At 46.7% G+C, this 12,853-nt stretch overlaps 1 long non-coding RNA gene across 2 annotated transcripts in view; it reads left to right on the top strand.

Annotated features, from left to right (window-relative positions):
• Window positions 1-1,014: 1,014 nt before the first annotated feature.
• Window positions 1,015-12,853, top strand: part of LOC130603735 (uncharacterized) — a 33,198-nt gene continuing 21,359 nt past the window's right edge. For both annotated transcript variants that reach the window (XR_008973262.1, XR_008973263.1), the window contains exon 1: window positions 1,015-2,725. This is a non-coding gene — a long non-coding RNA (uncharacterized LOC130603735). The remainder of the gene's footprint in view (window positions 2,726-12,853) is intronic.

Genomic DNA, 12,853 nt, shown 5'->3' on the forward strand with positions numbered 1-12,853 from the left:
TGTAGGAAATCAACAGCAACTTCAGTATTGTGTCTAAATATAGATAATATATGTTCAAACATATCACCCTAGTCTCCACGATGATAGCAGGGATAGGTGTCGGTACATCTTAATGTGCTAGATTGGGGGTAGCCTAAACCAGTGGGTGTGCCAGCAAAAGGTAACTTGGGTTTTTGCCTTGCTCAGACTTTCTCCCACAAATACCTTGCTTGGCTGCTGCGGTTATGAGATACTCCAGACAAAGCCCGGCGCGTGTGAGATGGGGCAACAACCTTGTAAACTGAATCTGAGTTTAATGATGGAGCATCTCGGTGTTTTCACCAGTCTGAGTGGTCTTCAGAACGTTGGTGGTACAGAGATTGGCATTTGCAAATCTCGCATGATGGTGAACCTGCTGTGCACAAAGACCATGAATGACAGGCCACAGGTCACAGGTCACATAGCAAAGGAGCAGTTTGTGAGCAGTCTGATCTGAGCAAAGTACCCACACAAAGAAGATGGTATTTCGCCGAGGTGAACTGAGTCAATGCAGCCATGCCCACCGACAAGGGAGGACACGGCAGCAACCATGCAGCTTTGATCCACAGGTTGGAATAGTGTCAGCTAGATGCTAGATGAAGATGGGCTGTGTAGCTCACAGCCCTGCAGAAGCCTTTAAGTTCTGCCAAACAGACAGTAGTTGGTGCCTGCATTGTCTGAAAGAGTGACATCTGCAATTATTGAGGCAATAGAGGAGCAAGTTGCAGAAACAGCACATTAGTGTGTGAATGCCATCCACAGGGGGACTAGTCCAGGGAGAAGTGGCAACCAAGCCATCAACAGCCTGGCCATGGCTGGATAGGAATTTGCACACGAGTTTTGGGAAAACAGGATTTCCTCGCTGTTGTTTGTAGTGGGTGTTGATAGGTGCAAAGTGGAAGAGGAAATTTCCTCAGCCTGGTCTTGATTACTGTCTCATTTTGCATGTGGCAGGTTTCCTGGCAGCATCCCTACCAATGCAGCAGTCATTGGAAAAGGAGGGTGGCAAAGAGCTGGGATCCACCCGGAGGCCCCTGCAGCATGGGTTCAGAACCGGAGCAAACAGGCAGTTCTCTTATCTGATGTAGCCTGGAGAGCAGACAGATAGGACTGCAGCAATCAGTATGATGGGAATGTGGTGGGTGGACTCTACCAAGAGAAAAGAAACCCTCCCCTCTATGGATGAGCCTTCATCTCTGTTTCCCCTCTCCAGTCCTCATTCCGGTAAGAGGGAGGATCTTTTCCCCATCTAGCAATGAGATGAAAGAGTGCCCCCCATTTGACACTTCATGAGTTGGCTGAACCTACAAAATGATCTTCATAAAATCCTGATTCCAAAGCATCAAAGCCTTTTCCTGACTGGTAAAAACCCTAAAAATTCCTGGAAGAACTGCCAAAGGGCAATGGGGCTGATTCTGTCAACTGCCTTTGGTTAGAGCTGGGTTTGGTTATTTATGGGGGCTGGGGGAGGCAAGAACTTTCCAGATGGGCGGCTGAACCAAATATAACAATGATAAAAATCAATGCAGTTATGTGAAGGGAAAAGAATGCCTGTGCTGAAGGGCTGCTTGAGGCACACGCTTCTCTGTGTGAGACATCCCTCAGCACCGTGCTACTTGTGGCATCCCACCCTGTGCTGCTCCATCCCTGTGTGCTGCACAGGCACCTCCTCCGTGCCTGCTGAAAGGCAGCCTTTGCTGGGAGGATGCTGGCTGGATTTAGTGGTGCAAAATCATCTGGGTTCTCAAGTCATCCTGAAGTATTAATTCTGATTGCTGAGAGCCCTGTTGGTGTGTGTGGCATTGCACAGAGCGAAAACTCTGTCCCTTCTCCAAAGGCATCGCAGTCTAGGCATACATGGCAGGAGAAAGCATAAGAAAGGCAAAGCATATGGGATTGGGACTGATTGTTAGACCTTTGTATGCATCCAAGAATAGAGGAGGATTCAGTAATTCCTTCAAGAAGGAAGCTTGCTTGCCATCTACTTAGTGAAGAAGCATGCTGAGTGGTGCAAGTGGGAAGATGGCTGGGAGTCAGGACTGTGTGGGAGACATGAAATATCTGCTGAGAAAGGAAATCTGCTGGAGAGGGTTGGAGTTGGTGACTGCAAACTGCCTTTTGGCTGAGAGTGCCATTGGGTTTCCTATGTTAGTGAAGTTTGGGATGCCTGCATGGGCTGTTAATTATCCAGTCCATTATCAGCACTTTCTTTGTGTGATCTTTGTTTTTGGAGGTGTCCCCTGGTGGAAACCCCTCAGTACTGTCATGGAAAGGATATGTAAGAAATTGTCCCTTGGGCAATGCTTTCTTTCTACTGGGTCCTTTTCTACTTCTTTCACTCCGGTATTTGTACTCTCAGCCTCACCTGCTGACCAATACGCATTTATACTGTTGAAAGGGTGGTGAGGCTTAGCCTGCTGAGGTTGCTGTCCATCACTGCAGTGAATTCCAGCTCTCTAGGTAAGTCTAATGAAATTGGGGGAATTAGTCTGTCTTATCCAACCAGCAGAGCCCTATTCAGTTGGGTTTCTTTGTTTAGGTGGTGTTCTGCATCAGTCTGTGGTCCCATCAGTTGCCCTTCACCAGCCGGCTGTCTTGTGGGAGCCCAGCCCTGGCCACAGCCATCAGTCAAGGAAGGTGCTGGCTCCTCTCCCTGCTCCTCAACCAGGGTTGGACCCTCCCTGCAGCAAGAGATGGCTGGGATGAGGTGAGTGGTTTGTTTGCTCATGAGATGGCAGGACCCTTGTTCCTTGTTAAAGGCACCTGAGATAAGAGATGTCATTGATGTTTCAAGGTGTTCTTATCACAGGCTTTAGTCTGAAATGACACCGTTCATCCACGCTTTCTCTCCAGCTTATTGATGAAGAGAATTTTTTCCTGTTGTCTCCAGCCTCTGGAAAGCCCTTAGACAAAAGAATTTTTCAGACACATCATTTCCTTCTGTGAATCAAACTCTACCCCCTTAATGTTCAGCAAATAATTTGTTCCAAAGGGACCACGTTGTAGGTGATCGTAATTACATTTGGTTTTTAATAATCATAAACACTCCTGTTTTCTGAGGACCAGCAAAACTGATTTCCAAATCATTTAGTTTGAATGGCATGTTTTGTGTTTGTGTCGCATCTTCTCCCCCGTCCGCACTTCTAAAGGAAAACAAACAATGTATTAAAAAAGAAAAGAAAAGCAAGTGTGGGGAGGAAAAAAAACCTTGGAGAACTTTAAAAGACTCTGAACCTGAAAAGGGAGGGTGGGATCAGCTAATTTGTCCCTCTTTTGTATGGTTTATTAAGCCTTTTGTTCTGGAACGCATGGGTTCAGTGGGAAAGCGGTTTTTGATATATAATGTATTTACTTTTGCTAATTAATTAAAGCAGTATTCATATGAAAATGCCGACTGATAATGGCTTTCACAGCAACAACTGTGTTTTTTAAAGTAGCAACTTTTAATTACAAATTGACTGGCAGAAATATATAAACCCAAATATTGTTCCACTGATTTCCTTTTAACTGTGTTACTCTTGCTTGATTTATCGGATTAGGGCTTTTCACACATAGTGCGTACAAGATATTGTTTTTAATGAGAAATTAAAAGATTACCAACAATACCCATAAACCATTAAAAACACGAACTCCAGATGAATGGTAATTAGACAGAATGATTTGAGGCTGATAAATTGAAAGCAATTAATGTGTTTGTTTGGGATTCTGAAGATAGCTCTGAGTGTTCCAGCAGGCACTGAAGGGTTCAGATTTGGTGCTGAAATGCATGTGGAGATACTTGCACTGCTTCAAATGTCCAGGGCACCAGTGGAGAAGATGCTGGCAGGGTTCCGCTGGGCTTTGGGAAGGGGGAGAGGTGAGGAGTGATGTGAAGGGGTTTTATGGGGAGGGCTAAAGGGGTACATCAGACCAGGCTTCCTTGGGTCAAATCTTTCCTATGTTTCACTGCTACCTGTGACATAACGTAAGGGAAGACTTGAGGAGGTAAGAGGGGAGAAAGTGCTGAGGAGAAGTAATGGTTTCTCATCTGTAGTTTATCAGGTTTGTATCTTCTGCTCAGTTTGAGCAGCACCGCGTCAGTGAGCCTGTGTGGGATGTTCTTTTCTGGGAGACGAGGAGGTTGCATTTGTTAGTGGTGCCCTGTAAGCCCATCAAGAGCGTCCTGTTTCTGTTCTTTCTCTTATCCTTGGCAAAGCGAATGTTTTGGGATTATATTTCAGCAAAAGGAAGTATTCTCGGGTGGTGATGCCTTTTGATATTGTTCCTTGTGCTTGGGTCTAGAACAGAGCTCGCCATGATTTCCTATCTCAGGAGAGTTTCCTAGGACAAGGAAAATAGCCAAAATCAAGTAATTCCCTAACTAAGGATAGTGATGTCTCGTCTGAAAAATCCTAAACCAAATTGCCCTCCCCACCCCAAACCCTAAAGCCTCAGGTGACTTGTGATGGAACAACTGAAACATCCCATTTCAATTGTTACTGGTTTTAATTTCAACTCCTGTCCAAGTATAAATTAAACAAAATATGGCAATGAGGAGTCGTGACAAAGGAAAACCTGAAACCTTTTCCCCGTTTCCCCCCACGTCAGGAATATCCATCAGAATCAGCCCTTTCTCACCCAGTTTTTCTTGTGATAATTTGGCATTTCTGATGGGGGGGGTTGGGGTATTTTTAATGAAGAAAAAAATCTTGACATGGAATTCTGCACGTGGAGCTCCCTTCTCCTCCATTGGTTTCTCTCTCTATTCCAATCCCTCCTTTAGATGTGTTCCTTCCATGAGTCTTTTCAATCCTTATCCACTGTAGAAAGAAATGCATTATTTAACAAGGCAAGAGAACAGTGTGTGCCCTTCACGTTTAACCATCAGCTGCTGGCATCTTTGAGGAACCAGGTTTTCAAAGGAGCTCAAGTTCTTAAAAGCACTTAACAGAGTGGATGCTGGTGGTGCCCAGTTCTACTGAAACCCTGGTCCTCATGGTCCTAGTAGGAACAGTTGGACTGAACCAGATATTTTTTTCAGGCTTTCCCTTGAAAACTGATGTTCTCTATGGAAACTCTGTGGCTTGTCAGACTTGGGTCCCAATTCTTTCACTCGACTGTCTTTCAAGCATGCTTATCTTGTCCTGTGGGTGCTCTGAAGCTTACATTTACAGGAGCCCTGTTTTCTGTCCCTGTGGCTCCATCCCTGCACAGCACACTGTGACCCTCACGGGGTGATCTGTTAGAGCTCTCCCTCATCCTACTCCTCCAGCCATGGTTGGTTGCAGGGAAAGTCTGTGTTAGCAAAGTGTATCTTGCTTCTAGAGATGACCTGGACAAGGTGCCACTTCACCAAGGGGAACACCTGCTGATTGTTGCCCCCACTGTGAAGTAACAACTTGGGCATCTCATAAAGTGTTTTTCACTCCTTGTGCACCCGTTCAGCCATCACATTAACAAAAAAAAGGTTCTTGGAGGAGCCACCAGGGACCTATTGCAAAAGTTGGATGCCAGTAAAATCCAGTTGGGTGTAGAAAAGGGAAAAGCCCAATAAGGAAACAGTAATAGAAGAGCTCTATTAAAAAGGCATATGGGTACAATGCTGCTGGCCCAGTTAATGAACCTGTTCTATTCAGTAGTGCAATAAAATCCAAAGTAATTGCAAATGAAACTTAATGCCTTGTAAAGAGTTCAGCTCCATCCTTCCATAGCCACAGGTCCTGGCAACAGAGGCTGGTCCAGCAGGAGGGGGGGTGCTGAGGAACCTCTCATTGATTCTGCTCAGTGGTTTAAGGCTGTTGGAAATGTCCTGGCCCCTTTAGCGAGCCCAGCCTCTTGCAGGAGGATGTGGACCAGGGCAGCACATGGGGAATTAGACCTCGACCCTGTGCCTGTGGGATCCTGCACATTCTGGTCTTCCCTGAAGGAGTTGCTTCAGACTGATCAGACCTGGAAGCTGATGAGGTGATGGTTGCTCTTTTCCTGTGTTCTCAAATCCCTGTGTTTCACCATCATTCTGACTAGTGGTGGGCTCAAAAACCCTGCAAGAGCAAGGCAGAGGAGTCCTCCTAACCTTGCTTGTGTGTGTATTCCTGCTGGGCTTTGGTCCTGACTTTTTACAGTATGTGATTCCTGCCTGCTCCAAGCAACCTCCATTTGTCTGGGGAAAATAGGCTGATGATTTTGCTCCCTATTGCAGATTTTGGATAACAGTTTCCTCAAGTCGCAGGGCTCTCTCTGATTGTCTTTACTCAGCTCTCAAGTCAAACATCCTTTATGCGAATAAGAAGTATGTAGGAGGGAGGATTTGCAGCACCAGCATTTTCGGGTGAGGATAGTGATATTTTTTGGTTGTTTAGTGCCAGTCTTTGGGAATGAAATAGCTGCTGAAGAATCTGAGCTTCATTTCAAAGGCATGTTTCTAGTCTTCATGTCTGTGTGGACTCCACCCCCCGTGTAATTTGAAAGTGTGACTTGGTTATGCCTGAAAGGCTCCGGATCCAGAAGGCAGAGGAAAAATAACCCAAAGCTGATTGTTATTAAAAACAAAGAGCACCACCCCCTCCCAAGCTGCTGGTATTTGAATTCCTGGGTTTGCATTGCTGGTTTAGGGCCAAGGGAACAGGAGGCAGGTAGGAGCCTGACTCACATTGAGTCGGAAGCAAGAACCTGGCAGTTTGCTTGCAAATGGCCCGAGCCTGGTGATCCTGGTGAACAAGCACCCACAAAAAAGGGGTGAGCAAGGACAGGGTGAGTGCCAGGGAAGGGAATGCCTGCCCATAGAGAGAGTCCTTCCTGCTACCACCCACCCACCAACCTCATTTTTCAGGAGGTAAGTATCAGTCCTGCAAAGGGTGATATCCCCTCATGCTCCTCCTTTACTAATCAGGTTTTCAGATAATTTGCAATGCTTCGTTTCCCCATGTGAATTGACTATAGGTGGTAGATAAAGCTGCAAATGGCCCTTTTTAAGTTCAAATAATGGTTCAAGCCGTACATTCCTCAGTTAAAAATGTGCAGCGTCCTCCTTTCCTGGCATGTGCTGGCAGAAGTCATGGGGTGTACTCTGAGAAATAGCCCCCGCTTGCTTTATTGTTGTTCTTTCCTTCCTCTGATGGCATGAGTCAGGGGCACTGTCAGCCTTTGAGCTCACAGCATCTCCCTTTCGGCAGCCAGCCTGCCTGCCCGGGACATTGTTTGAGCTGTGCCATGCTGTAGGGTTCATCTTGATGCTCTGAGGTGGACAATAAAGGGGCAAATTTCTGAAATCCTAGTGGGATTTCTAGGGGAACTTCCTTCCCCCTTTCTCCCCTCGAGAGGAAGCAGCCTCCTGCACACTCACCAGCCCACTGCTCTTCTGACAGGGTTAGGGCTGGCGCCCTTTATGAGCTTCCTGCATATCCATAGGTTGGACTTGGCTTCTCTCAAGGTTCTTGTTGAAATTGGTCCAACGCTTTATCCTCGCATCCGCTGCGCACATGAATTCCTTAGTGTCATAAGTTGGTTAAGATCCATGCGAGCCGTGGCACCTCTCTGTCTTTGCCCCTTTCCCCACCCCTGTGAAAAATGTGTGGTGGTGTAAATAGAGGCAAAGGCAAATATATACAAGGTGGGGAGCCTTAGTGATGTGGAACTGAGAGATGAGGGCAGCAGAAACATAGCCTGTGGAAGCCTAGTATGGTTTTTGATACTGAAATGCAAGACTGGCCCTTAAAGCTGGATGTGAAGTCTGCTGAAGTCAATGGAGAGATCTGTCTTCGTTTCAGTGAACTCTGGATCAGTCCCATGAAAAGCAGCAAGGAATATGGTCCTAATAGAAGGTTTTGGCAAAGGGATAGGGTTTAGCTTGGTTGTGGCCACCCCATCCCTGGCAGTGTTCAAGGCCAGCTTGGATGGGGCTTGGAGCAAGCTGCTCTGGTGGAAGGTGTCCCTGCCTGTGGCAGGGGTTGGAACTGGATGAGCTTTAAGGTCTCTTCCAACCCAAACCATTCTAAGATCTATGCAGGAGCCTGAGTAAGACCACAGGTCAGCACCTGGAAGTGCTCATTAGGAAAGGGACAGATCCTGTACTCGGGGGCTATTACACCAGAGGCCAGTGGATGCTGTGTGCTTTGGATACTGGGTTAAATGTCAGCACCATCTATTTTCAAATCGGGTTCCGGCTGTAGGTGTTGCATGCTGGAAAGTCTGTTTCTGAGCAGAGTTTCAAAGGCTGCTTCCACTTCTTTTTCCAAACTGTATTTTGTGTGGTGTTGCGTTCCTCCAGCTGTCAGGGCTGCAGGCACACATAGGCGAGGACCTTGGGAGGACCACTGCTGGGAGATTTAAGAAAGAAGAAAAGATCTGGCTCTTTAGATCAGGGCTATGAGCATTTGAGATCATTCTCGAAAGGGCAAGGCCAGCCATTTCCCAGCTAGGTCTTGATTTGAACTCTGGAAGCCCAGAAAAGCTGGGGGATGTGATCCCACGACTGGGGTTGTCTAAACATGGAAATCACTTGGAGCTCAAGTCAGCAAAAATGTCTGTAAAGGCAGTGAATAAATGCAGTGGTCACGGGGAGTTAATCTTCCCACCCAGGAGCTCTGGTGTTCTCAGCGCACAACCATTATCATCCACAATACTACCTGTCCCATTGCAGCCTGGATTTGGTCTCCTTGCCTGTGGATTAGACATAAGGAATATAAACCAAAATACAGACAAAAAACCCTTGTGTTTCCTTTGCAAAAGCAGGCTGTGCACATAGCTAATTCTTTTCATGTTAATCTACACTTACAACCCGATAACAAGCTAGAGCTTTCTTCTAACCAGGCTTGATTAAATTTGGAAGATTTCTTCCCAACAGGAGAACCCTTTCCGCTTTCACGCAGTAAACATGATTTTGTGCTTTCTCTTTTTCCCTTTTTTATTTTTATTCCAGGAATTTTTTATTTTTTTTTCCTTCCCCTTATTATTATTATTATGAATAAACTAGTTTTAAATCAATTTCAACAGCTGGAATTAATTTTCCTGTTACTGACTCTTCACTTGGGCCTGTCACAGAGCGGGAGGCTTTCTATTAGCATAAACATAACTGAAAGCTCTGGAATTTGCATTAATGTACTTTTAACAAGTTGACAGTCTTTTGGCACAAGCTCCTGAGATCTGAGAAGCGGGGGGGGAAAGCCTGCATTATACCTTACCCTGGCCGGATTGTAAGAAGCTGTCAGGTAAAACCTCAGGTTTCTTTTCCTACTAGAAAAATATGGGACAAAATATCCACTCCTAAGCAGGTGCATGGATCCGACAACTTGCCACGGTCCTTACTGCTGGCCTCTGAGTGAAAGAGCGTGCTCATGAGAAAGCAAGCTGTTTAATTGTTATTTAGTGATGTGGGAGGTGCTGAGGTGCAAAATCCTTCACAAAGTTGTTTAAGGGTCTTCAGGAAATGTGTATTTCAGTGTCGGGGCCATGGTCCCCTTGAAAAGTGATCCAAACTCACCTAAACAGGTCAGGGGTTGTGTCGAATAAAGAGCTGGTCCTGCGAGCTCCTTACCACAAGGTAGGAATTCCAGAGGGCTTAGCATGGCAGTTTTGCCAGCAGATGATAAAATCATGAGGGAAGAGCCAAAGACTCAGACGTTGGTTTTGTTACATCTCCAAATAACTAAAGTGAGGGGTTTTCCATCTGCTTCCAGCTCCTGTGTGGCTAGTGAATCGTGATGGAACCTGGCCTTCGTTAGCCACAGGACCAGAACCCTGTTTGTGGATAAATGGAAGCTGATGTTCCCACCAGATGACATGGCTGTAGCAGAGGGGCCTTAAAGGAGGATGGTTATTAGGAAAGCTGTGCCAGTGGTATTTGGCTGGATTCTGTTGGCTTTGCAGTCAGTGTAGAGGCAACAGGCTGCCACTGGGTCAGTGTGGGCAACCAGTGGGCTGGTCTATGTGCCACTGTCCATGGGCAGTGAATGGGCTCTCCCAAGCTTAAAAGCAAACAGTTCCCTTCCAAGGAAGGGAATCCACACAGCAGGCATGGCTGTATGGATAGCAAGCCTTGGGTAGCTCAGGATCCCTCTGCTATGTAGATGCTGTGTCTGTGTATCGGTGGGGTTGGTGTGTGTGTGTTTAACGAACGCAATGTGTTTCCACTAATTACTTGGGATAAAGGTGTTCCAGCTTTTGCAGAAAATGTGCAAGCCAACATCAGATCCGTGTATTTGTGTCTGTGTTTCCAGTTACACTGGAAAAGTCAGCAGGAGAAAATACTTGGGCTGCAGATCAGACTCGTATCAGTTGCCATGGGAATAAAAGGAATACTGAGAATTGAGGGAATCCTTTTAAACGACAGGATTTTTTAAATTGAGTTCTTATTTGACTGTTTATTTAGGCCCTACATTAAGACAAAAATGTGTGTTTAGCCAGCTCCTCCTGCTGGATCCAGAGCAACTGTTAAAGCTTATTTCCACAGAGATATTGCTGATCCTGGCTCCAGAACAGAGAAGAAAGAGGCCTGGGAGAGCCGCTGTGCTCAGTGGCACTCAGCTCGCACGGCCCCTCGCAGCTTGGCAAATAGAGCCTGGCTTTGTGCTGAGTGGTAAAGCTGCTGCCAGTGGTCTGGCAAGGCTGTGGTATTCCTCTGCTCCAGGCTTTGTTCCTGGGTTCCCCTCTTGAGTTTGGAGAGACCAAAATGGTACTCCTTTGCTCTGGAAACTATGACTCGAGCTGGCCGGCATGGGAGTGATGTGACGCTGCTTACAGTCAGTCTAATGGGAATAGTCTCACTGCTGGGAAGAGTCACTGGAAGATCTGCTGGGTAATTAGTGGGGGGACTGTAAATAGCTAAAACCTGACTGAATTCCTCTGTCAGCTCAGGATGGGATCCTCCTGCCACTCCTCTTCCTGCCTCTTCCCTCTTTGACCACAGTCGGTTATTCTGGAGATAATTTTTCCTGTTGCTACTGTGAAACTCACTGTGGCTGTTATTCATTGCCTATAAGAAAATGAGCCACACGTTGCTCTGGAAGAGCAGTATCCCCCATCCCTTCACGTCCCCAGTAGTTTTTCCCTTTCCCAGGGATGCTGGCTGAAAGCAGAGGCAGCTTGTCCAGTGCCACTTGGCTCAGATGCTGCTGCCTCCTCTTGTTGCAACCAGTGGAAGGCACTTGAAGTACATCTGCCTGCTGTGATTGATTCACATAACTTCTCCTGAGCTAACTGCTGTGTCTTCCTTTGACAAAAAGGAGATGTTTCTCCTCTTTCACAAAAAGTTCTTTTTCCCTACCTGCCAACCCAATCCCTTCCAATTGCATGAGCCCAGAAATTGTCCCAAATGCAGGAGTGGTGAAAGGATAACAGTAATTGAAGGAAGGGTCAACAGCTGTGCTTGTGGTGAGGGAATCTATCCGAAGCTGAGGGCCTGGTGCCTACACCAGTGTTGACTTCGTAAACATCCATGGAGGTGATGCGTGAGCCAACATTGATGGCATCAGGCCCTTGGTCAGGGTTCGTGTGTGCAAGCTCAGTGGTGGGAGCGCTTTGCAGTGATGGGAAGAAGAGTGTGGGAGGGGAAAGGGAAGAGTACTTTGGTTTAGAGATACCGGCTGCAGCGCTGATTCACTGGGCTAATCGGATCTTGGTCATGTTTTTGCTCTGGTATCTGCTCTGGGCGTCTGTCACTGTTTTTGAGAATTTATCTTTCTTATCAGAACTTGGGGGTTTTGTTGGGTTATTTTTCCTCTCTTCATTCAACGCCTGTAAGAGGAAAACGTGCGAAGACTGAATGTCCCTTTCCTCAGAGCTCTGTTTGGTAGACGTGAGCTGTGATGAAGGTTCTTCTCATGTTGACTTCCAAGGAACGTGGGTGCCGCATGGGCAGTGGCCAGCCAGGGCTACCTACAGCCTCTGCTAAATTGTCTCATTTCTGTAGGAGACCTCAGTTATTCCCAGTCTCAAAACAGTACTTGAGGGCTGTGCAACAAAGGCTGCTGTACTTTTAGTTGAAGGATGTCCTATTGCATTGATCCTGTGGGTGAGGGTAAGTCACCCTGATTTGGGCAAACATGAGAAATGGCAGACTGAGATTTAAACCAGCAGCCCTAATGGGCAAAAATGGACAGGAGCACTGTGGGCCCTTGTCCATATCCTCTGACAGGAAAAGCCAAATGAAGGATAGTTGAGAAGCTTTCATTATAGCTCAGGTTCCGGAGCTATTACTGGAGGGGTCTGGAAGCTCCGAGTTGTTCTGTGCAATCTGGCCTGCACAGATTGAGGTGAAGCCATGAGCATTAAGTGGAGCCCATGATGACCAGTGTGCCAAACCTCCAAACTCCGCAGCAAGTATTAGTTATTATCTGACAGCTGAAACCTGCCCTCCAGCCCCTGTTGTACCTGTTAAGCTGAGCACACGGTGAGGGGGGGGGCTCTTTGGGGAACGTCTGATAAAAGAACTTTGTCTGTGCAGAGCTCCATTGGTGGCACTTCTCCGTAAACATCATCTGTTGTTAATTCAGCCTTGCATGCTTACAGACAGAACTTTGTGTTGATTATGTGTGTTTTCTGGAGGAGAGGTTCTTAAATATGGAAATGAATGGAGATATCTGCACAACCAGTTAGCATCATTTCATATCAGTATTGAATATACATATTAGGGAAGTGCTTAGAGACCTTAGATTACAGCAGGGCTTCACTGAGCAAAGTACAGAATGTGCCTAGGGGAGATACCATTTACTACAAACAGCTTGAGACAGTCCCTGCCAGAGCAGGGACTGGGCAGAGGGAGGGCAAACAAGGGGTAAGGTGACCTGCTCAGGGCTCTGTGCAGGAACGCAGGAGCAAAGCTGGGCCAGGCTGCAGATCTGCTGGCTTTGCCCAGTCCTTA

This window comes from Pezoporus wallicus, unplaced genomic scaffold (genome assembly GCF_028554395.1).
Source record: "Pezoporus wallicus isolate ANWC-B61680 ecotype Strahan unplaced genomic scaffold, APGP_CSIRO_Pwel_v1 contig_8542, whole genome shotgun sequence".
NCBI classification, from domain to species: Eukaryota; Metazoa; Chordata; class Aves; order Psittaciformes; family Psittacidae; genus Pezoporus; species Pezoporus wallicus.